Source organism: Cibotium barometz, chromosome 66, assembly GCF_041138505.1.
Source record: "Cibotium barometz isolate CiBa-2024 chromosome 66, ASM4113850v1, whole genome shotgun sequence".
In the NCBI taxonomy this organism is placed as follows: Eukaryota; Viridiplantae; Streptophyta; class Polypodiopsida; order Cyatheales; family Cibotiaceae; genus Cibotium; species Cibotium barometz.
The window spans coordinates 10,354,591-10,381,172 of NC_141111.1; positions in this window are offsets into that span (position 1 = coordinate 10,354,591).

Below are 26,582 nucleotides of genomic sequence, written 5' to 3' on the forward strand. Positions count from 1 at the left end.
TTGATCAGATCAGTTCAATTAGTTAAGGCTCTTGAGGATGACTACGTTAGAGTAAATTTATCCTAGAGCCGCATCGCCCGTGCTTTCCAGGTGCGAGGGAAGTTTTTCCGGGTTCGGTTTTGGAAAAACCGAGGGATTGGTCTCTTGTCCGGATATATGTGGGCAAGGCCCCGAGTGAGGGACCTTGCCCCGCGTAAGAAGTGCTACTTCCGCTGCTAGTACCCCAGAATTTGTTGCGTGGAGGAGACATGGATCTTTCAGCTGGTATTAGAGCAAATTGGCTAAAGTGGATCAACCGAGAAACCAGAAATGTCAAAAATTTATGAAGTAGCAATAAAAGGTTGTAATTATGTGATGAAATTCATACAAATTGATATTCATAATAAAGATTCATGAACAGGTAATTGGGTCTTCAAATAGAAGTACCACAATTGTATGGAATCCTTGACTTGCTTGAGGCCTAGACATGATGATATTTACCTTAAAATTCCAAGGACCGTGATTACCCGTATATATCGAGGAGGGTATAATTGCAGCTCTTTACTAGCAGTATATATGAGTAAACTCTAAGACCTTGAAATTATAAGCAAAAATGCTATCCAGATGATGAATTTGAATGTGGTTGATATGATTTTAAACTTTTGGTTGAGAACTGATGAGTTGATTTGGATTCTGATTGAAAAATGATGACTCTTGAATTTTGGTTGAAAAGTGATAAACTGAGCAAAACCACAATGAGGGGATGAATGGGACGAGTCCTTGATGTGATGATGTTCATAACTGGAATGATGATAATGACTTCAGCAAATCACTATGAGATTAGTGGATTGTGCTGATAGATTGCTACTATTAACACTTGACCCAGTGGATCAAGTTAAGGGATGACAAATTAAAAACCTGTATAATTGAAATTCCCTTGGAGGAATGTTCAGATGGAAATTTTGATCTAATGGACCATATTTGTGATAAGGATATAAATGATACGATCTAAATGAATTGTTATCTGATGATGAGTTGTCCTCTAGTTTGCGAGATGAGGACATCTGGCATTTTTTAAGTGGGGTAGGATGTAAGATTCCTCCCTCCAGCTTTTGAGGTGTGCAGGTGTAAGAACCTCCCCTTCTGATCTTCTAATTTTTCCCCTCTCTGAAATAGAAGAAAGATTCTGTTTTACCCTGTTTTGGCCTTGGAGAGAGAAAATGTCTAGAGGGAGGTAATTCAAAATTAAGATATTTTTGGATATAAAAATCCTCCTAGTGTCTAAAATGGTTTCCCTTGAAACAGAAATTCAAAAAGAACTTTCCAATGTGCAATTGGATATAATTGAAAATAGGTATAAAGGACCTTAGCCAAAGGGTTTAGATTTTCAAAAATTTTGGATTATGGTCCAAGTAAGGTTCCTGACCAATAAGAATAATCCAAATGTAGGGAGGAGATAAATTGAAGAATAAAAAAACCCCCCAAAAATGAGTAAATGCTCACATAAGATGAAGAGTGGACTAAGGACCAAAGAAAATAATTTAAAAACTGAATTTCGACACCTCAGTGTGGGGATCTCCCCTCATGAAGTAGGCACCTTTTTCTCATTACCCCCAATTTTTAATCAATAAAATGAGATATTTCATCTCTCCTCTCTCTTGTTTCAAAACTAGATCCAAAAAGTAAGCTAAACTGAACCAAAAATGGTCAAAATTGACCAAACTGATCTGGAAAATTCTAGAATCAGTTTGCTTGGTTAGAGGCTCACTTTTTCCTATAAATAGAAGCCTTCCCCTTTGTAAAAGCTTAATGGTGTTTTATGCACTTTTACTCTACTCCTGTCCTGAGCCATCTACGTTGAATTTTTTTAATAATTCAATTGTTTTTGGCCTAATCCTCTCCAAAGTGAATTGGTGGCCACTCTTGCTTCAAACAAGAGTAGAACCCTCAATCCCTCAAGCCAAAGGAGAGCTTACAAGCTCCATGTAAGCTAATTTTCTTACTATGTTTAATGACAAATCTATGGTTTTCTTGATTTTTATGTTTTGCAGATGTTTGAATTAAATTCAAATGCTATGCCTTTGATAAAAAGGCCACCCCCTTTGCTTCTTTACATTCCAACCTTTCTCAATCCTTAAAAGATTAACTAAGTGGTTAATTAAACTCTTCTTATTATTTAATCTCTTAAATTTAGAAAATTATGTAGATTAGGATTTTATAATTCTAATTTGGGCTAATTAAGTCAGTTAAAGAAAGATAAAAATGAGAAATGGTCAGCCATATAAAGGAGGTTAGGGCAAAATTTTCCAGAATTTTAATAAAAAAAAGTTTATTTTTATGTTATTCCAAAAGAGTAATTCCCACCATTTTTGCATCTAAAAGAAATATTTTGATTACTCCATGTACAAATTCACCTATGAATATGCATGGATATCACTGATATCAATTATTAAAATTGATTTTTATGCATAGAAAGATGCATAAAGGAATTATTTTTATTTCAAAAGTGTTATTCTTATTAAATTTGATTTTATGCATAGAAAGATGCATAAAGGAATTATTTTTATTACAAAAGTGTTCTTCTTATTAAATTTGATTTTTTTTGCATAGAAAGATGCATAAAGGAATTATTTTTATTACAAAAGTGTTATTCTTTTTAAATTTGATTTTTATGCATAGAAAGATGCATAAAGGAATTAATTTTATTACAACAGTGTTATTACAAAAGTGTTCTTCTTATTAAATTTGATTTTTTTGCATAGAAAGATGCATAAAGGAATTATTTTCATTACAAAAGTGTTATTCTTATTAAATTTGATTTTTATGCATAGAAAGATGCATAAACGAATTATTTTTATTACAAAAGTGTTATTCTTATTTCATGCATAGAAAGATGCATAAAGGAATTATTTTTATTTCAAAAGTGTTATTCTTATTAAATTTGATTTTTTTGCATAGAAAGATGCATAAAGGAATTATTTTTATTACAAAAGTGTTATTCTTATTAAAATTGATTTTTATGCATAGAAAGATGCATAAAGGCTTTTTTTTAATACAAAAGTGTTTTTCTTATTAAATTTGATTTTTATGCATAGAAAGATAAATAAAGGAATTAATGTGAAGAATGGATGTGGATGTATGTGAAAGAATGGATGTGGATGTGTATGTGAAAGAATGTGATGTGAGGTAAAGAGATGTGATGTGACATGAATATATGTGGATGTGAAGTGATAGATATGAATGTATGGATAGCTGTGGATAGTTGTACATGTGAATGATTGGATGGATGTGTATGAATGAGATATGATGTGGATAGAAGTGTTGTGATATAATGTGGATAGAATGTATGTGATGGGATGGTTATGAGAATGAATGTGATGGATATGAATGAATGAATGTGATGGATATGAATGAATGTGATGTGATGGATGTAAATAGATGTGATATAAATGAATGTGATGGATGTGAATAGATGTGATGTGATGTGAGTGAATGAGATGTGATGTAAATTGGGATAGATGTGAATGGATAATATGTGATGTGAATGAATATGACGTGATGACATGTGGATATGGGTAGATGCGAGTGGATGACATCTGATGATGCGGGTAAATGAGGAAAGATGTGATGAGATGGAAAATGATGTGATGAGAATGGGAATACATATGAAATAAATGAGGATTGATGTGGAAGAATGTGGAAAGACGAGAGTTCGTTATAGAAACTGTATTTATGACCTGTTTTTAAATGACTGTTTTATGTCAAGAATGCTGGGGAAGCATTTTGACCATCTTGTGAATGAGGTCGTGGTGGAGACCTATCTGATAAAGTTGCAACAGCTGATGGAGAGTCAACGGAGGACGTCTCGCATAGCAAGGTCACGGCCGAGGTCTTGACCAACCTTGATTCGATTTAAATGGTGAGCTTCCGGTACGGTGGATGAGGGACTAAGGAAGTGGCCTATGAGTGACGCGCTAGGTGACCTGCGAAGGATTCTAGAGGGTGCTGACCATACGATGCTCGGGCTTTGGGTTGCCGAAGATATCCCAACGTGCATCGTGGAAGATAGTGGAACAAGGAGTAAGAGTTGTTTTCTGAATTCGGGCATGGGTCTGGTTGATTGACCTTGCTGGTCCTCAACGGATGAGTCCATGGCTCTTTTATATGGATCTGTTGGTTGATCTTGCTAATCTTCAACGGAGATTCCATTTTGATTTTTATAAGTGAATATATTGTCAGGTACTATGAGCTAGGAACTATTGAAAAGGCCCCTGACGTGGTGAGCGTTCTGGTTATTGTTGCCAAAATGATGCCATAGGTACACCGATGAAGGAAAAAATTAGAAATTAGGATTTAACCGGATATTTTGGAGGATTGTGATCAATGATGTTATAGTTTCATTAAATGATTATTTCAAAGATAGCTCAATCTTGGAAAAAGACAATTTCATATTGGTGGGTGTGTAAGTGGTGTGACTAGTTTTAAGTTTGCATGAATATCCAGCTAGGGGGCCTAGGAACTCTTTTCCTTGGTACCCGAGACAAAACCTAACCAAATTCTTAAATGGTCCCATCACTACAGTGGTTGGGCAGTTGGCTAACCCACGGGACTGGATGGGGTTAGGTTGGACTGATGGATCCCTAAAATGAGACTTAATTCTATTATGGTACGATAGATGAAGTAAATCTCGGATTAAAATTGTTCTATGGAAAAGAATCAATGGCTGTGCCTCTCAATGAGGAAAAAAGCGTTGGTCTCTATGATCCAAGTGCAAGTCTTTTGCTTGATTTGACTATGGGACTTACGGGTTTGGTCAGATCAGTTAGTTAAGGCTCTTGACTACGTTAGAGTAAATTTATCCTGGAGGAATCACCCGTGCTTACTGGGCAAGAGAAGTTTTTTCGGGTTCGGTTTTGGAAAAATTTAGGGATTAGTCTCTTGTTCGGATATATGTGGGCGAGGCCCCAAATGAGGGAACCTGCCCCACGCAAGAAGTGATACTTCTACTGCTAGTACCCCAGAATTCGTTGCGCGGAGGGGATAGGGATCTTTCAGCTCTGGTATCATAGCAAATTGGCTAAAGTGGATCAACCGAGAAACCAGAAATGTCAAAAATTTATGAAGTAGCAGTAAAAGTTTGTAATTGTGTGATGAAATTCATACAAATTGATATTTAAATAAAGATTCATAAATAGGTAATTGGGTCTTCAAATAGAAGGACCGCAATTGTATGGAATCCCTGACTTGCTTGAGGCCTAGACATGATGATATTTACCTTAAAACTCCAAGGACCGTGACTACTCGTATATACCGAGGGTATAACTATAGCTCTTTACTGGCACTATATACGAGTAAATCTAAGACCTTGAAATTATAAGCAAAATTGCTATCCAGATGATGAATTCGAATGTGGTTGATATGATTTTAAAATTCTGGTTGAGAATTGATGAGTTGATTTGGATTTTGATTGAAAAATGGTGATTCTTGAATTTTGGTTGAAAAGTGATAAACTGAGCAAAACCACAATGAGGATGAATGGGACGAGTCCCTGTGACAATAATGACCACAATGAGGATGAATGGGACGAGTCCCTGTGACAATAATGACTTCAGCAAATCACTATGAGATTAGTAGATTGTGCTGATAGATTGCTACTTTTAGCACTTGACCCAGTGGATCAAGTTAAGGGATGACAAATTAAAAACCTATATAATTGAAATTCCCCTTGGAGGAATGTTCAAATGGAAATTTCAGTCTAATGGACCATATTTGTGAGGATATGAATGATATGATCTGAATGAATTGTTATCTGATGATGAGTTCTATATAAGGGATCTTTATCCCAGGATTCTGTTGGGTTCACTAGACTATAAGGAACCCCAGAATCAGTCGGATCTTAAGGGAAAGAGTTGTCCTCTAGTTTGCGAGATGAGGACATCTCACGTTTTTTAAGCGGAGTAGGATGATGTAAGATTCCTCCCTCCAGCTTTTGAGGTGTGCAGGTATAAGAACCTCCCCTTCTGATCTTATAATTATTCCCCTCTCTGAAATAAAAGAAAGATCCTAATTTACCCTGTTTTGGCTTGGAGAGAGAAAATGTATAGAGGGAGGTAATTCAAAATTTAAATATTTTTGGATATAAAAATCCTCCTAGTGTCTAAAATGGTTTCCCTTGAAACAAAAATTCAAAAAGAACTTTCCAATGTGCAATTGGAATTAATTAAAAATAGGTATAAAGGACCTTAGCTAAAGGGTCCAGAGCTTCAAAATTTTTTGGATTATGGTCCAATTAAGGTTCCTATGGACCAATAAGATTAATCCAAATGTAGGGAGGAGATAAATTGAAGAATAAAAGAAAAACCCCCCCAAAAATGAGTAAATGCTCAGATAAGATGAAGAGTAGACTAAGAACCAAAGAAAAGAATTTAAAAATTAAATTTTAACACCTCAGTGTGGGGATCTCCCCTCATGAAGTAGGCACCTTTTTCTCATCATTACCCCCAATTTTTAATCAATAAAATAAGATATTTCATCTCTCCTCTCTCTTGTTTCAAAACTAGATTCAAAAAGTAAGTTGAACTAACCCAAAAATGGTCAAAAATTGACCAAACTGATCTGAAAAATTCTAGAATCAGTTTGCTTGGTTAGAGGCTCACGTTTTCCTATAAATAGAAACCTCCTCTTTTGTAAAAGCTTAATGGTGTTTAATGCACTGTTACTCTACTCCTGTCCTGAGCCATCTACATTGAATTTTTTAATAATTCAAGTGTTTTTGGCCTAATCCTCTCCAAAGTGAATTGGTGGCCACTCTTGCTTCAAACAAGAGTAGAACCTCAATCCCTCAAGCAAAAGGAGAGCTTACAAGCTCCATGTAAGCTAATTTTCTTACTTTATTTAATGAAAAATCTATGGTTTTCGTGAATTTTATGTTTTGCAGATGTTTGAATTAAATTCAAATGCTATGCCTTTGATAAAAAGGCCACCCCCTTCTCTTCTTTACATTCCAACCTTTCTCAATTCTAGAAAGATTAACTAAGTGGTTAATTAAACTCTTCTTATTATTTACTCTCTTGAATTTAGAAAATTGTATAGATTAGCGTTCTATAATTGTAATTTAGGTTAATTAAGTCAATTAAAGAAAGATAAAAATGAGAAATGGTCAGCCATATAAAGGAGGTTATGGTAAAATTTTCCAAAATTTTGTGAAAAAGAAAGTTTGTTTTTATGTTATTCCAAAAGAGTAATTCCCACCATTTTTATATCTAAAAGAAATATTCTAACTACTCCATGTACATATTCACTTATGAATATGCATGGATATCACTGATATTAATTCTTAAAATTGATTTTTATGCATAGAAAGATGCATAAAGGAATTATTTTTATTACAAAAGTGTTATTCTCATTAAATTTGATTTTATGCATAGAGAGATGCATAAAGGAATTATTTTTATTTCAAAAGTGTTATTCTTATTAAATTTGATTTTATGCATAGAGGAATTATTTTTATTACAAAAGTGTTATTCTTATTAAATTTAATTTTTATGCATAAAAAGATGCATAAAGGAATTATTTTTATTACAAAAGTGTTATTCTTATTAAATTTGATTTTTATGCATTGAAAGATGCATAAAAGAATTATTTTTATTTCAAAAGTGTTATTCTTATTAAATTTGATTTTATGCATAGATAGATGCATAAAGGAATTATTTTTATTTCAAAAGTATTATAATTATTAAATTTGATTTTATGCATAGAAAGATACATAAAGAAATTATTTTTATTACAAAAGTGTTATTCTTATTAAATTTGATTTTTATGCATAGAAAGATGCATAAAGGATTTATTTTTATTACAAAAGTGTTATTCTTATTAAATTTGATTTTTATGCATAGAAAGATGCATAAAGGAATTATTTTTATTTCAAAAGTGTTATTCTTATTAAAATTAATTTTTATGCATAGAAAGATGCATAAAGGAATTATTTTATTATAAAAGTGTTATTCCTATTAAATTTGATTTTATGCATAAATAGATGCATAAAAGGATTTTATATATATATAAAAGTGTCATTCCCATTGAAGTTGATTTTTATGCATAAATAGATGCATAAAGAATTTTTATATTAAAATTAGAATTCTCTTAAATTCTCTGTTTAAATTCTATGAGTATTTGATGAATGAATAATTAAATGCTCTAAGAGAGGAATTTCTATTGTTTTAGATTCACACGGATTGAAAAAAGAAAATCCAGGAAATCTATCAAGATCAAAATATTTAGATACATGATTAATTTATTTCTCATTGGAATTCGTAACTATTTTAGAAATAATATAAGTGAATATTGAAAGAAAGAAATTCAGTAAATTAGTAACTGAATTATCGAACCTTTTCGAGAAAGATAGTTTAGGAAAAATCTTTTTCGACTCGATCATTGAACCAAACCAAACTTTTTCGTCGGTTTCGAGGAAAGAAGGTGTGAGCTGATTAGAAAAATACCCTCAAAACATCTTGCCAAATCTGAAACTAAGTTTGAGACCCTTCGAATTGATCCATGGATCAAGGTTATAGAATCCGAGGAATTCTGGTATGAAATTCAAAATTCCGATCAAGAAGTTTTGGGGATACTGATTCAAGAAATACTCCTTGCATTCAAAATAAAATCAAACTTAAAACTTGCATAGATGTGATGAGATGTGATGTGAATAGATGTGATGAGATACGATGTGAATCAGATAGATTTGAATGAATGTATGTGATGGGATGGTTATGAGAATGAATATGATGGATATGAATGAATGTGATGTAATGTATGTAAATGGATGTGAATATGTATGTGAAGAATGGATATGGATGTGTATGTGAAGAATGGATGTGAATGTGTATGTGAAGAATGGATATGATTATGTATGTGAAGAATGGATATAGATGTGTATGTGAAGAATGGATGTGAATGTGTATGTGAAGAATGGATATGATTATGTATGTGAAGAATGGATGTGAATATGTATGTAAAGAATGGATATGGATGTGTATGTGAAGAATGGATGTGAATGTGTATGTGAAGAATAGATGTGAATATGTATGTGAAGAATGGATATGAATGTGTATGTGAAGAATGGATATGAATGTGCAGATGTGGATGAATGTGCATGTGAAGAATGGATGTGGATGAGTATGTGAAAGAATGGATGTGGATGTATGTGAAAGAATGGATGTGAAGAATGGATATGGATGTGAATGTGTATGTGAAGAATGGATGTGAATGTGTATGTATGTGAAGAATGGATGTGAATGTGTATGTGAAGAATGGATGTGAATGTGCATGTGAAGAATGAATGTGGATGTATGAGAAAGAATGGATGTGGATGTGTATGTGTATGTGAAAGAATGTGATGTGAAGTAAAGAGATGTGATGTGACATGAATATATGTGGATGTGAAGTGATAGATATGAATGTATGGATAGATGTGGGTAGTCATACATGTGAACGATTGGATGGATGTGTATGAATGAGATATGATGTGGATAGAAGTGATGTGATATAATGTGGATAGAATATATGTGATGGGATGGTTATGAGAATGAATGTGATGGATATGAATGAATGAATGTGATGGATATGAATGAATGTGATGTGATGGATGTAAATGGATGTGATATAAATGAATGTGATGGACGTGAATAGATATGATGTGATGTGAATCGGGATGTGAGTGAAGGAGATGTGATGTAAATTGGGATAGATGTGAATGGATGATATGTGATGTGAATGAATATGATGATGTGAGGAGATGTGGATATGGGTAGATGCGAGTGGATAAGATCTGGTGCAGATAAATGAGGAAAGATGTGATGAGATGGAAAATGATGTGATGAGAATGGGAATACATATGAAATAAATGAGGATTGATGTGGAACAATGTGGAAAGACGAGAGCTCATTATAGAAACTGTATTTATGACTTGTTTTTTATGTCAAGAATGTTGGGGAAGCATTTTGACCGTCCTGTGAATGAGGTCGTGGAGACCTATCTGATAAAGTTACAACAGTTGACGGAGAGTCAATGGAGGATGTCTCGCATAGCAAGATCGCTAAGGTCTTGACGAGCCTCAGTTCGATTTAAATGGTGAGTTTCCGGTATGGTGGATGAGGGACTAAGGAAGCGGTCTATGAGTGAAGCGCTAGGTGACCTACGAAGGATCCTAGAGAGTGCTGACCATACGGTGCTCGGGCTCTGGGTCGCCAAAGATATCCACACGTGCATCGTGGAAGATATTAGAACAAGGAGTAAGAGTTGTTTTCTAAATTCGGGCATGGATCTGGTTGATTGACCTTGCTGGTCCTTAAAGGATGAATCCATGGCTCTTTTATATGGATCTGTTGGTTGATCTTGTTGATCTTCAACGAAGATTCCATTTTGATTTTTATAAGTGAATACATTGCCGAGTACTATGAGCTAGGAACTATCAAAAATGCCCCTGAGTGGACAGGTGGTAAGCATTCTGGTTTGCCAATGATGCCATAGGTATACTGATGAAGGAAAAAATTGGAAATTAGGATTCAACCGGATATTTTGGAGGATTATGATCAGTGATGCTATAGTTTCATTAAATGATTGTTTTAAAGACAGCTAAATCTGTGAAAAAGGCAATTTCATATTAGGTGTATAAGTGGTGTGACTAGTTTTAAGTTTGCATGAATATCCGACTAGGTGGCCTGGGAACTCTTTTCCCTTGTACCTGGGACAAAACCTAACCAAATTCTTAAATGGATCCCATCACTACAGTGGTTGGGTGGTTGGCTAGTCCACGGGACTGGACCGATGGATCCCTAAAATGAGACTCACTTCTGTTATAGTACGATAGATGAAGTAAATCCTGGATTTAAATTGTTATATATGTAAAAGAATCAACGGCTGTGCCTCTCAATGAGGAAAAAAGCGTTGGTCTCTATGATCCAAGTGCAAGTCTTTTCCGTGATCTGACTATGGGACTTACGAGTTTGGTCAAATCAATTCAGTTAGTTAAGGCTCTTGACTACGTTAGAGTAAATTTATCTTGGAGGAATTGCCCGTGCTTTTTGGGCGAGGGAAGTTTTTCCGGGTTCGGTTTTGGAAAAACCGAGGGATTAGTCTCTTGTCGTCCGGATATACATGGGCGAGGCCCCAAGTGCGAGACCCTGCCCCATGCAAGAAGTACTACTTCTGTTGCTAGTACCCCAGAATTCGTTGCGCGGAGGGGACAGGGATCTTTCACACCATTTAAAGCACTCTATGGGCGAGAATGCTTATGTCCTCTAAATTTCTCTGATCCAAACTTAAGATTCAAAGCCTCCAAGAAAATGCTCGAGGAGATGGAAGAGCAGACCAAGGCTATTCATAAAAAATATTAAAGTTGATCAAGATCAGAAAAAGCATTATGCTAACATAAGGAGGTCTGAAAGGATCTTCAAGGAAGGAGACAAAGTTCTTCTACGGGTGTAACCCAAACGTAGCTCTCTGTCACTTGGGAATTATAAGAAGCTCAGCCCAAGATATTGTGGACCCTATATAGTCCAAGATATTGTGGAACCTATACAGTCATCAAGTGTCTAGGCAGAAGTGCTTATAAGCTGTTTTTACAGCTCCCAGTCCATATTAAGGTCCACAATGTATTTCATGTAAGCTTGTGAAAGCCTTAGGCACCCAATCTCGATCATATTTTTGATGTTGATCAAGTTAAAATCCCAACTCAAGGAGTCCTTGAGTTGCAACTCTTGAGAGATTACCCCAAATTCATGATGATATGAGGACATCTCGATTTCTTTAAGGGAGAAAGGATGTAACATGCCCATCTTCAATAATAATATATGTCCATTTAATAGATAAATTTATAGTCTTTTTTATAGTGTAAAAAACATCAATTTTAATAATTGAGCTATTTCCACTTGGAATCTTAAATTTTTAAGTCCAAATTTGGAATCTGCGTGTGTGATTTTACCCTAATATAGTATTTTACATCACTCAAAACGGACACCGAAATAAGCCTCTACGTAAATTTTTAGTTAAAGTACGATAAACTTTCAACCTTAATAAATGCATGTCCAGGTGTCCGATTGACGAACGGACTACATCCCTAGACCAAGGAAATGCCTCAAAAAATTTCACCGAAAAACAATTTCGCAATTGTCGGGTGGTTGGCATATATATCGAGGCTAGCGTCCCAAAAAAAGAGTCCCTATCCCAAAAAGATACCCTACACATACTCGGACGCCCATACAATGGCCATGTAAGTACCAAAGGATGAGCGCCCTAGCGTATGGTCACCACTGGCTACCACCTGGATACCCCACCTTTGGCCCGTGCGACCATTGGCTCGAAAGGTACATGTGTATCCCAACTTTGGCCTCCTGTGTACAGGCACCACCTCTTTCCCCAGACTCATGCAGCCACCACAGACCAATGTACTTTCACCGTACACTGCTCTTTGTAACCCACTTTGCTCTCTCTTTCCTTGCACTCATACCCATAAAGCCCCTATATAAACCCTCAAATGGCGGACACCCAACACTCTGAGTGTAGACTATACCCGATAGCCCTCTACAACCCATCTTCCTAGCAAGCCCTTTTCATCCCATCTCCAAGTAGGCTTTGTAGAATTCCTTCCAACCCTTCTCTTTTGGAGGAGCTATCTTCTTGCACTACATTGCTCTCCCCCTCCTCCTCCCCCCCCCTCTCGTTCAGTTTCCAGCCTTGCCTCCAACTTAAGGACACTCTACCTTCCCCCCCCCACATTTTGTGGAGACTTAAGTAAGCACACTTTGGCTCTTAGTGGTGGTTCCCACGAGTGAGTTTTATGCTCATAAAGTGAACAAACAAACTCCAAATTTCAATCCAACTAAAGCATTGAGTTTGCGGGGATGCGAGCTACGAGAAGGTGGATAGTATGGCTCCTCCTTGAAGACTCCAAAATACTACCTCGATAAGCATGCATAACAATGACCTTAGAGGGAATGCCCTCGATGCAGTCCCAACGGTGAGCTGGGTGAAAAGTGAGAGGATGGAATGCCCTGACAGCACCATCCTCTGGACGGGTGGACCCGATTAGTCAGGTAGCTTTCCAACAAAATTAATTGAAAGTTCTACGTTAGGTAAGTAAGTCCCTGGGCAATCCTTCTCTAGAGGATTAGGCCAGTGGGGCTGTGCCTCATGTAGATGGGGAAAAAATCATTGTTTCTAAGAATCATGAATAGAGGTTGCCCAAGTTAAGGTCAATCACTCTATGGGGGGTGATTTGATTTTCAGAGTCATTTAGAAGACCACGCTCCCCCTGCGGGATAGAACTAGGTCTTACCTATTAGTCGTATCCTCGCATTTTCACACGGCTGAGGTGTAGGAAATTCTTCTTTTGTTAGACTTGGTAGACTATCTTAAGGTTTCCCCTTTTTAGGGGGGGACCTTACAACACTTTCTTGGCTACTCATTCTCACTCCCTACCTCTTCCTTGTGCTCTTTGGCACCACATTTCTCAACACCTCTCCTTGGCACAATGCGATAGGCAAATCCATTTCTTGCACACATTAGTGAATTGCAAGAGAGTATTCAATTTAATGCAATCTGTTTTAGGGTCATACGTAGTAGAGCTACGAGGCCCTACTTTGATCATAGATTGATATCAACAAACCACTTGGGATCAAGGTTGGGAAGAAAACCTTGTATTCATTCAATTGTGTTAAATATTGGAGTTTGCTGAGAACGCGTTAAATTTGTTACCTCCACTATTGGATATTCTCGGGATTGGTCTATTGGAGATTATTTAGGGGAATTGAGAATAATGCCCTTTCAAGACTTTAGTCCCTTCCTAAATTTAATCAACAAGTTACCATTCTCGTTTGATGAATCCGATAGAAACCAAATAGAAGGAGGGATTGAAGATGAGGTAAGAGAAGAGTAATGTTTTAATTTTCTCTTACCAAAAGCTAAAGTGTCTGGTTATCAGCCCTTCGTAGTTCTAGACTCAATCAAACATATATCCTATGAACTTGAGAAGTGGTAGAGTCTTAAACAACTCTTGGTTTAAAGGATCTGACAAGGCTTCTCACGCGCCCACTGCTCTGCAGGCAATGGAACTGAAACTGTCAGATCTAAGGAAATTGGATTGAGAACAAGATTGCCTGAGGAATTAAGTAGTGAGTTAGACCATAAATCAAATTGAGAGTGGAGACTCTTAGTTTTAATAAATTCCCCTTGAAGGAGAAAAGGAAAGAGCCATGTCAAGCAACCATACTAATCCTTTCCTTAGAGCATCCCTAGGCGAAGAGCCTGTTAGACAAACGCTTTTCTCTTGAAGATCACCCTTTTCTCTTGGTGGCCAAGCCTCTTCCTTGAGGGCTACACAAATTTTTCAAGGTAAAGAATCAAGCAAACCAAGGGTAAGCCTAGACAATGAAGTTTATTCTCTCTTTTTGATGTTAATCTTCTTCATAACCTCTCTTATGCTTGGGAAGCATTTTAATTCATGGTCTTCCTCTTAAAACCATGCCTTTATTGATTTATGTTGTGGTTTAGATGAAGTAATGTTTATGTCTGTTCTTAGGTTTATGCATAAACTAATTTTTATATTAAAAGTGTAATTTAAAGTATTCTCATTTCATAGTAAATGTGGGGAATCTATGGTAAAATTTATATCATTAGAAAATGAATTTATGCATAATAAATTTTATGCTAAAAGTAGAATTTTGAGCACTCTCATTTCATAGAAAATGTGGGGAAGCTATGGCAAATTTTTTATCATTAGAAAATGAATTTATACATAATAAATTTTATGCTAAAAGTGGAGTTTTGAGCATTATTCAACTGATAGAAAAATAAAGAAGGTTATGCATAAAGTTTTCTAGATTCATTCAATTTATGAGAATTATGGGAGGGATTATGAATATAATTCATTTAGATAAAAATGAATTAGTATGTGTCTATAAATGTTATATGCTGAAAGAGGAACTATGGGTAGAATTGATTTTGTAAATCCCATAAGGATGTAGGCATAAATCTTTTATTCAAAAAGAAGAATATTGAGCATATTTTATATTAGAAAAATGGAGAAAAGAATGTGAAAATATTCATATGAATGCATCGAGAAAACATGGATAAATCTAATCAAAAAGAGGAATCATGAACATATTTAACTTTTGGAATTATGAAGTATATGTCTAGATTCTCGAAAAATAGAATCTTGGGTACATTCCGAATGAGAAAAGGATTTCCCAAAAAAAGACTAGAAACATGCTTGGTTGGATGAATTGTAAATACTTGTGATGACTGATTTATTCCTAGATTTCCTAGGAAAGGAATCTAGAATTCTTGAAAGGATCGAGGATCCAAAAGTGAACGGGAATTTAGACTTAATTGAATTGAATTGAGTCAAGAAAAAGTTACCTTTAACTAAGCCAAGTAATTGGCCGAGACTTAGAAAGTTCTATGAGTATGAAAAATAGAGTAACTATACTCTTAACCTGATTGATTGTGGATCGAAAATTCTAATAACTAGATCAAGGAAAGTTGATAATCAAACCTGATTCGCTCAACCTGATTCGCTCAAAGTGAAAAGAGACCATCTTGTTTGTAGAAATTGGATTGATGTGTGGTGTAAGATTCCTCCCCAGCCTCTCAAGATGTCCAGTATCTTCCCCTGTAATCAAATCCCTCTTCAGAAATATAAAAGATCTTGTTTCTACCAATTTTGGCCTACAGAGAGAAAATCTTCTAGAGAGTGGTAATTTAGTTTTTAAATATTCTTGGATAGAAAAATATCTTATCTTATTAAAATAAGTTCCCCTGAAACAGAAGTTCAAAAAGATTTTTTAGAAGGTGCATTAGAAATTAAGTATAATCTGTTCAAGAGGCATTATCCTGGGGGTCAAGATTTTTTTGAAATTTTAAATTAAGGTTCCTATGGACCAATAAGATTCATCCAAATGTAGGGAGGAGATTAATAGAAGAATAAAAGGAAAATGCCCCCAAAAATGAGTAAATACTCACATAAGATGAAGAGTTGACTAAGGACAAGGTTTATATAGTTAAAAAAGAGAGATATTTAGGTGAAATGATGCATTTTTGACACCTCAATATGGGGGAATTCCCCTCATGAAGGAGGCGCCTATTTCACGTGCTTGAATGAGTTTTAAACTCCCAAATAATGAGATATTTTTATCTCTCCTCTCTCCTGTTTCAACTAGATCCAAAAAGTGGACTAAACTGACCCAAAAATGGTCAAAAACTGACCAAACTGATCTGGAAAATTCTAGAATCAGTTGGCTTGGTTAAAAGCTCACTTTTTTCTATAAATAAAAGCCTTTCCCTTTTTTGAAACTCAATAGTGTTTTGCACTGTTACCCTGCCTCCCAAGTGCCAAAAACTGTGAATTTTAATTCATTAGTTTTTGACCTCCCCTCTTCTAAAAGATTGGTGGCCACTCTTGTTTCAAACAAGAGTAGAACCCTCAAACCATCAAGCCAAAGGAAAGCTCTCAAATTATCTATGTAAGTTGGAGATTCTTCTCTTTTCTATTTCTTTTATGGTTTTTTATGATTTTTGTCTTCTCTAAAATGAAATGATGTTATTCCTCATTGAAAAAAGGCATTCCCCTCTCTTCTTTAGTAAATCCAACCATTCTTTATCCTAGATGATTTATTATTGGATAAAATCAAGTTTTTCATAATGTTTCTCTTAAATAAGTAGAAAATGTTTACATTAGAATGATTTAAATACTCTTGGTGAACTTCTAATTAATTTTAGTGAGTTAAAAATTGAAAAATGGTCAACCATATAAAGGAGGTCATGGCAAATTTTTTTGAAAATTTATGAAATAAATTTCATCTTTTAATACTAAAAAAGAGAAATCCCCATCGTTAGAGTATTCTAAAAGTGTCATTTTCATTCATGCATAGAAAAATGCATATTGATTAATTTTTATAAAAGAATGATTTTCAATAGAATTAAATTCTATGAAAGATACTTATTGATATTTTTTTTAATTATGAAAGTGTTACTTTCTTCAATATGGATTTCTATGCATAAAATAATGCATAAAAGTATATATTTTTTTAATTATAAAAGTGTTACTTTTATCATTATTGAATTCTATGCATAAAAGTATGCATAAAAGAATATTTTATAAAAGTGTTACTTTTATCATTATTGATTTCTATGCATAAAAGTATGCAAAAAAGAATATTTTTATATATTAAAAATGTGATTTTCATCATCATAAATGATTTTCATGCATAAACATATGCATAAAAGATATTTTTTATATTAAAATTGTGATTTTCATCATAAATAAATTTTATGCATAAAAGATATTTTTTTATATTAAAAGTGTGATTTTCATCATAAATGATTTTTATGCACAAACATATGCATAAAAGATATTTTTTTATATTAAAAGTGTGATTTTCATCATAAATGATTTTTATGCACAAACATATGCATAAAAGATATATTTTTTATATTAAAAGTGTGAATTTCATCATAAATGATTTTTATGCATAAACATATGCATAAAAGATAATTTTTTATATTAAAAGTGTGATTTTTATCATAAATGATTTTTATGCATAAACATATGCATAAAAGATATTTTTTTATATATTAAAAGTGTGATTTTCATCATAACTGATTTTTATGCATAAACATATGCATAAAAGATATTTTTTATATTAAAAGTGTGATTTTCATCATAAATGATTTTTATGCATAAACATATGCATAAAAGATATTTTTTTAAATATTAAAAGTGTGATTTTTATCATAAATGATTTTTATGCATAAACATATGCATAAAAGAAATTTTTTATATATTAAAAGTGTGATTTTCATCATAAATGATTTTTATGCATAAACATATGCATAAAAGCAATTCTTTTATATTAAAAGAGTGATTTTGATCATAAATGATTTATATGCATAAAAGAAATTCTTTTATATTAAAAGAGTGATTTTCATCATAAATGATTTATATGCATAAATATATGCATAAAAGAAATTCTTTCATGATAAAAGAGTGATTTTCAACATAAATGATTTTTATGATGATAAAAGTGTGACTTTCATCAGAATTGGATTTTATGCATAATTAGATGCATATAGAATCTTTATAATTAAATAAGGGTTCTCCTTAATCCTCTGTTAATTTTTGTAAAAATTAGAAAAATGAATAAGCAGATAATATGTGAAAGGAAATTCTACCGTTTCATATTCACTAAGATGGGAATGAGAAAATTCAAATAAACTATCGAAGTCAGAGATCGAGATAAATGATTATTTTATTCCTCCTAGGAATTCATGATTAGTTTAGAAATTTGTAAGCAAATATTCAATGAACGAAATTTAGAAAAAGAGAAATTGAAATATTACCTTTCAAGAAAGATAGTTTAGGAAGAACCTTTCCAGACCCAAACTCTGATTCAGACTATTGACCAAGACCTAATTCCTTCGTCAAATTCAATCAATGACGATGTGCCCAGTTCAGGAAAAAAATGTACTCAAATCCCCAATCGAATCTCAAACTAAGTTGAGACTTTTGATTTTGATCTAAGGATCAAGTTAATAGAATTCGAGGAATTCTGTTTTTGGAATTCAGACCTGGATCTAGAAGTATTGAGATACGGAGTTAAGATTATTCACGGTTTTCATGGTTTTCAAACTATCTTTCTTGAAATATTACCTTTCAAGAAAGATAGTTTAGGAAGAACCTTTCCAGACCCAAACTCTGATTCAGACTATTGACCAAGACCTAATTCCTTCGTCAAATTCAATCAATGACGATGTGCCCAGTTCAGGAAAAAAATGTACTCAAATCCCCCACCGAATCTGAAACTAAGTTGAGACTTTTGATTTTGATCTGAGGATCAAGTTAATAGAATTCGAGGAATTCTGTTTGGAATTCAGACCTAGATCTAGAAGTATTGATATACAGAATTAAGATTATTCATGGTTTTCAAACAAAATCAAAATTGAAAACTTGCATAAAAACTCTATTTTCTTAAAGGACTGTCTTACGCCAGAATGCTGGATGGAGCATTTGGCATATGTGTTTAACTAAGGGAAGTTCGGTTGCAACAGCTGGGTGGCGGGGAGTGTTTGAGGGACAGCTCACGCGGCAAAAACTTGCCCAGGTCTTGACTAGCCTGGGTATGGTGAAAAATGGTATGCTTCCGGTATGATGGGCGAGGGCCGACGAAGCGGTCCTTGAGTGAAGTACCAGGACACCTAAGGAGGATCCTGGAGGGTTCTGATCAGGCGATGCATGGGCTCGCGATGCTTAGGACACCTATACGTATGTCGAGGAAGATATATATATGTATATTGACGAAATGATTATTGTAATCTATTACTGGATCTCGTTGTGCTGACCAGCTGGTCCCAACGGAGAGTCCAGAGTGGTATTGTTTTTGTGAAACAAGGGATTGAATGGAAATTTTGAGTTATGAAATCTGTGATCATATCTGTTTTGTCAATGGATTATTTTGTCAATGGAAATTTTGAGTTATGAAATCTGTGATCATATTTGTTTTGTCAATGGATTATTTTTATATTAAAGTTTTAAAGAGGAGTGTGTGCGTATCTGTTTTCTAAAGCTAAAGTTAAGAAAGGCATTTCAATTATGGGTGGGTGAGTACTTGTTTGGTTCCACCGATTCTAGTGGTAGGGTGGTGGTTGTTTTATTCCTAAGGAGAAAATAATAGCTCCCTTGTTAGTAAGTGAACGTTTGTATCAGGGCATGGCTAGGACCCATACCATCGTCTTATCAAAACCAGCTACCACAGGCAAAACAAACTCCTCTTCAACAGGCACCATTGCCAAAGCATCCACTTCAATCCCTGTATCCTCACCTTCATCAAGGTCACCAAGAGATTCATCCATTATAGCATCCATAGACTCATCTATAACAGCAGCATCATTCAAAGTCTTCTGTTGCTTCTCTTTCTTCATAGCCTCAATTCTGATCATGGCTTTCTTTATATTAATGCACATTTCATCATCCAGCTCCAACTCAGGCTCATCATCCTGTAGACTGTCTATATCCCACTCATCCCACACAGGTTCATCATCCAAAGACTTAAAAGCAAGCTCTTTCACATCACATGCATACCTTTGTTCAGGATCCACTTGTACCTCCTCGCATTCCTCATGTATGGCTTCTTCCTGTTCAACAACTTCATCACCAAGCACTTCGTCATCAATGCATCCTCCTCACTCGATGAAGTATCCTCTGTTCCCTCACTAGTAGTGGTACTGGTCGTGTCATCACTCGAATGAGCTTCACTCTCTTCTTCATCATTGACAGGCTTCTGGTTATTCATATTAAACTGCTTCTTATCCCCTCTCCTGTCATACAGAGTAATAACCCCTTTCCTCCAATCCTGAACAGCCTTCACTGCTCTCAGCCATGGTCTTCCCAAAATAATGGGGAATGCACCCATTCCTGCAGGCATAACATGACAATCTACAAGCACCTTCACATCAAAAGCTTCCAATTCTAATTCCTTAACCATACCTAAACATTTAACTTTCTGATGATTGGCCAGCCGAATTCGGAATCCAGACGCTTCAGTAAAATCAAGACCAAGCCTCTCCACAGCTGCCAATGTGATCACACAAATCTGTGCTCCACCATCTATGTATGCCTCTCCTAGATTCTTCCCTTTATACCAAACATTCACCACAGGACATATGTCAGGTAACTCCTGAACAGATAGAACAGTCACTATTCCTTTAGCAGGCTCCTTCTCTCTCGGATTCACAAGTCTCTTCCACTGACGCTTCAAATTGGGAGCTAACTCTATCAATTGCCCAAAAGTAATGTTAGCCTTCCTTCCAGCCATGTCCTCCTGTAAACTGTAGCTATTCTTCCCACCCCCTAGTGGAAAATCAGTTACCTGAAACTTCCTACGAGACCTCCTCTTCTGCTTGACCTTCACATCTTCTCCTTCCTTTACTTTTCCTTTCTTCTTGCTGGGTCCTGCAGCATCCTTGCTTTCCCTTTCCTGTGGCATCCGTTTTCCTAAAGGCATCACATCAGCTTCTGCCTCCTTCGTCTTCTCAAGGGTGACCACATCTATCACCTTAGTTTTTCCTTTCTCCTCAGCTGTAATTCCACTCGGACCTGCTTTGATCCCTGATATCAATACCATAATCATTCGACCTATCTGGTAACTGTGAAGGTAATGGGTACATATCACCACCCATACGTTGAGGCTTATCACAATCTGTACTCAGATGACCTAGCTCACCACAGTTCCAGCATGTAGGGATGAAATGACGGCCCCTACCGCGACCACGTCCATACCCTGCTTGTCCATCTCCCCCTTCATAATTATTACCACGGCCTCTACCACGTCCACCACCTGTACTTCCCATTAAATTTAGGCTCAAATACTTCATAAGATCAACCATCTGTTTCATATCCTGTCGCAATCCCTCATCAGAACCTGCAGAAACCATAGGTACTCCCTGATTAGCTTGTGGCATCATCTGCATAGCTTGAGCTTCAGTGGGCTTCATCTTCTCCATCACTGCACTCATGGGTGTAGCTTCCACTCTCCGAATCTCCGGCTGTGCTACAACTGGAATCATCCCCAGCTGATTCATCCGCTGCAGTTTCCAATCTTTTGACTTAGCAATCTCCACCGCATCCTCAAAAGACCTGGGCTTTTTCAATTCCACTTTCCAGCGAATACTCCTTTTAAGTCCAGCTACAAACTTGTTCTTCTTCATCATGTCAGGCGGTACCTGGTCTTCCCCCAAAGCCCTGCATAGAGTCTCCCATAGCAAAGAAAATTTCTTCATATAATCATCTATTGATTCAAACTCACCTTGTGTCAGAGCTTGCACCTCATGCCAAACCTTGTCGGGGTCTTCCACCTTCTTGAACCTATTGCTGAGTGCTGTCTTCAATCCATCCTCAGTCATCTCAATGCGTGGAACAGCATCCCTCAACGACTCCTCATAAGCCCTGTACCAGGTCCTTGCATCTCCCTTCAAACAGATGCTCAATAGCCGCAACACCTGTGTCTGCTCACTGATATGGTTGCTTATACATGCAACCTCCATCCTTTCCAAGAAGTCTGCCACATCCTCATTCAGACCACCATAAAACTCTGGATAAGACATCATCTTGATCCCAAACTTCACTTCCAATCCCAAGCAAAAACCCAAACACCTTCCTTAAATCTCTCACTCTGGGGCATACACCCTCGTAAGAGAAATCCCTGAGCTATCCTCAGTCAAACAATACCAGAAAGAGCCACTCCTCAGTCACACAAATCCTGAGCAACTCCTCAGTGGGGGCACCAGAAGGATGTGAGGTGAAAAAAAGAAGAAAGAACCTGCCTCTATAGCCCTTCCACCTCCCAAACTTGGAAACACTACCACGAACGGGGCACCACCAGCCACCGGCTGGAACACTCTCTCAACATTCGCCACCCACCCACACCATAAGATAGCTCAGAACCATGAAGGACAGATGATCATTCAACAAAAAAACATATATAGCATCAACCATGTACAAACACAGCAAATACACCAAAGACCAGGACTCTGGCCAGGATTTACTGCCAAGGGAATCACACCCTTGCGTCTGACAACCGAGCCTCTGTCTCCCGGTCCCTGTAATCTCCAGAGGGCGCCCACACCAGCAACCCTTCTTCACTTCCTCTGTAGCCTGGCTACTCTCTGTCTGCTGCTACTTGCCAATTGTCGTAGGCGAGCCCCACTGTCTCCAGCCCACACATCAGCACCACTTCTGAGTCCAACACACACAAAAACCCAAGGCTCTCTCTCCAGTCAGCATCCACGCACTGCCTGCAATCACCGCCCACACAAGACCAGCTACTCTCTCCAGAAGGCGCCCACACCAGCAACCTTCACTCAGCAGCTCCCACTCTCTGTATGTCGTGACCAGCAGTCTCACCAACCCCAGAGCCTCGCACAATCCTCAACACCACAACCCACTGCTCACCGCAGCATCCCAGATACCTAGCCCAAGCCACATCTCATGTACCCTTCCTCACAGCAGCCCTCTCTGCTGCTCCAATCACCAGGCTCTCTCTCTCTTGCCTCCTCAGTCGCCAACCCTTGTACCCTTGGCAACCACCACTCTCTTCAGACTCTCTGCAGAACTGGCTGCGTTACAATTCTTCTCTCCGCAGCGATTCCACACTGGACCCCGGCTCCAAAGTGACCATCCTCTCTCCAGTCGGCTCTCCTTTCCCGCACCTGCAGAACACCCAGAACAAAACGGCCCAGTCTCTTTTCACAGCCGCGCTCCCTCTTGTCTCTGCAGCGCCAGCAAGCCGTTCCTCTTAGAGCACCTGGCAGCCCACACGGCCCTAATAATCGTCTGCAGCCAATACACACAACAATCCAACCTTTTCAAACTAGGCGGCTCCCTCGTACTGGCGACCACTCCAGTCACTTACTTAGTTCACCAGCCTTTTATATCACACGGCGGCCACACACCCAGCGGCCCCAGCTCGCCTCTGGTGTCCCGTTTCAGCAAGGCGACAATCCTCCAGAGGGTCCCCTCGTCTGCGCCAGCTTCTGTCCTCTCTACTGCACCCAGCTCGCTGCAGCTACGCTCTGAGTGAAGGCGACCCAGCAGCTCTCCTCTTAGTAAGGGCCAGCCCCTCTCTGCTACACGACCTCTTCAAGCGCCTACAGCAAGGCGATCTCCTCACTGCGCTACAGCTGGCTCCAGCTTGTCTGGCACACGGTGGCCCCTCTAGCTCACTCTGCAGCAAGCGCCCCCCACAGACACACAATCCCAACTCGCCTCTCCCTTCTTTTTGTCAGCAAGGCGACGACCCACCCCTTCTCGAAGATGCTGCTGGCCGCCACCTTTTCCTTCCATGTGGCCTTCTAATTTGGCCATATGCAATATTTTTTTTAAAAAAAAGCCCCCAAACACAAAATGATGGCCACCCTCAAATAATAAAAGAGACCCTCCTTCTCCTTTCTTCTCCAGAATAATACCACCGCGCCGAATCTTCCAAAAAATGCGAGAGTTGCCTGCATTCTCGTCAGCTGCATCATTAGCTTGCTAAACACGATGATTACCCATCAATTTCCCAGTCGGTGCTCTGCTTAGTAACCATCTGCACACCACACAGTTACCATAAAAACTCCAGATCTCCAGCATTTTCTCCGAAAAAAAACACGTGCATAAACCCACTCACGACCAAACCGCTCGGCCTGTACACTTGCCAAGGCATTCAGGGCAAATTTTATTCACACACCACACGCACCATATGTACACTGACCAAAAACACCTTTCAGATTTTAGCCTGACAGTATGCATAAAAGATTATTATTTTAATATAAAAGTGTTGCTTTTATCATATTTGGATTTCATGCATAGAGGTATGCATAAAAGATTATTTTTTTAATATAAAAGTATTGCTTTTATCATATTTAGATTTCATGCATAGAGGTATGCATAAAAGATTATTATTTTAATATAAAAGTGTTACTTTTATCATATTTGGATTTCATGCATAGAGGTATGCATAAAAGATTATTATTTTATTGTAAAAGTGTTACTTTTATCATATTTGAATTTCATGCATAGAGGTATGCATAAAAGATATTTTTATACTAAAAGTGTGATTTTCATCATAAATGGATTTTATGCATAAATTAGATGCATAAGAGAAATTATTTTATTCTAAAAGTGTAATTCCTACCTAATTGGATTTATGCATGGAAAGATGCATAAAGAATTTATTTTAATCCAAAAGTGTCATTCTCATTTAAAATGAATTTATGCATGGGAAGATGCATAAAAGATTGATTTTTAATTCAAAAGTGTCATTCTCATTTAAAATGAATTTATGCATGGGAAGATGCATAAAAGATTGATTTTTAATTCAAAAGTGTCATTCTCATTTAAAATGAATTTATGCATGGGAAGATGCATAAAAGATTGATTTTTATTTCGAAAGTGTTAGTCTCCTTAAATGGAATTTATGCATAAATTGATGCGTAAAGAAATCTTATATCAAAAATAAGAATTCTCTTGTATTCTATAAATAGATATTAGGATGTGATAAGATGCGTATGAGAAGCGATAGGATATGATAAGATGAGTTAAGATGCGATAAGATGCATATGAGATGTGATAGGATGTGATAAGATGTGTATGAGATGTGATAGGATGTGATAAGAGGTGTATGAGATGTGATAAGATGCATATGAGATGAGTTAGGATGTGATAAGATGAGTTAAGATGTGATAAGATGTGTATGGGATGAAGTAAGAAGTGTATGTGATGGAATAAGATGTATATGGGTTGTGATAGGGCGAGAATGGATGTGATGTAAAAGAATAGATGTGAAGGTGTATGTGGTTATATGAATGAGAATGTGGAAATGGATGTATGAATGTGAATGTGGAATGTGGATGTATGAATGTGAATGTGAATGTGGATGTGGATGTATGAATGTGAATGTGGATGTGTGGATGTGGAAATGGAAGTGTGGATGTGGATGTATGCATGTAGATGTGGATGTATGAATGAGGATGTGAAAATGGATGTATGCATGTGGATGTATGAATGTGAATGTGGATGTGTGGATGTGGAAATGAAAGTGTGGATGTGGATATATGCATGTAGATGTGTATGTATCAATGTGAATGTGGATGTGGATGTGGATGTATGGATGTAGATACGAATGTGTATGAATGTATGTGGATGTGGATGTATGAATGAGGATGTGAAAATGGATGTATGCATGTAGATGTGGATGTATGGATGTGAATGTGAATGTGGATATGGATGTGGATGTATGTATGTGGATGTATGAATGAGGATGTGAAAATGGATGTATGCATGTAGATATGGATGTATGGATGTGAATGTGGATGTGGATGTGGATGTATGGATGTGGATATGGATGTGTATGTATGAATGCGGATATGGGATTCGATGTATGATGTGGATGTACGAACATGGATATGTATGTAGAATAATGAATGTGAATGTGTATGTGAAATAATGTGTCGTCGATATAAGTGAATGGATGAGAATGAGTACACACATGAATGGAATGTGAAATAAGTAATGTGGACTGAGGAGGGATAATGTGAAAAGACGAGAGTTCGATATAGAAACTATATTTTGTGATTGTTTGTAAATGATTGTTTTATGTCAAGAATGCTGGGGAAGCATTTTGACCATCTTATGGATTAAGGTCATGGAGACCTAACTGATAAAGTTGCAACTGCTGACGGAGAGTCAATGGAGGACGTCTCGCGTAGTAAGGTCGACCGAGGTTTTGACCAGCCTCGGTTCGATTTAAATGGTGAGCTTCTGGTACGGTGGATGAGGGACCAAGGAAGCGGCCTATGAGTGAAGCGCTAGGTCACCTGCGCGAAGGATCCTAGAGGGTGCTGACCATACGGTGCTCGGACTCTGGGTCGCCGAAGATACCCACACGTGCGTCGTGGAAGATATTGGAACAAGGAGTAAGAGTTGTTTTCTGAAACCGGGCATGGATCTGGTTGGTTGACCTTGGGTGGACAAATGTCACAGTCAGGCTCAGTGGAAGGGCCATCCACAGGTTCAG